Source organism: Penaeus monodon, chromosome 19 (assembly GCF_015228065.2).
Source record: "Penaeus monodon isolate SGIC_2016 chromosome 19, NSTDA_Pmon_1, whole genome shotgun sequence".
NCBI classification, from domain to species: domain Eukaryota; kingdom Metazoa; phylum Arthropoda; class Malacostraca; order Decapoda; family Penaeidae; genus Penaeus; species Penaeus monodon.
The window spans coordinates 9,042,551-9,043,059 of record NC_051404.1 but is presented as its reverse complement, the minus strand read 5'-3'; positions in this window follow the sequence as shown (position 1 = coordinate 9,043,059).

Below are 509 nucleotides of genomic sequence, written 5' to 3'. Positions count from 1 at the left end.
GTTTAGAAAAATAGGATTATCTCAAGAACTAAAAGAATCCGACGCGAAGGGAGGAGGAGAAGGAACAAAGGAAATCGACTATAACGAGAGAGATTGTAAATATTCCAATTTCGTGACTGCATTCAGTAAGTCGAGCTTGATTCACCGTCTGAGATACTGCCAACTGGCTCCTTATCGCCCGCTCTTATCTCCAGGGCTTATCACTTCGTCCTTTCCCACTCTGGTCTTTGTGGATGCTAAGTCTTTGCAATGATACGGCGCCGGGCCTCTTACACCCGATTTATGCCGGTGATAACGCATCTTTACGAAGAGAAAATGATACTGAGGAAAACGCAATCATGCATGTCATATAAACCCTTCCCACCTGCGGAATCAAGGGTCCTCTGTTTGCATTCGGGCCTGATCATTGGCTTAGGCGCCTCTGCTCGTACAACAAGGTGTGCATTTAATGGCTGGAAATGAGGTGAAGATTGGTGCTCCGTCGGATGAACGCGACTGTGTGATTGTGG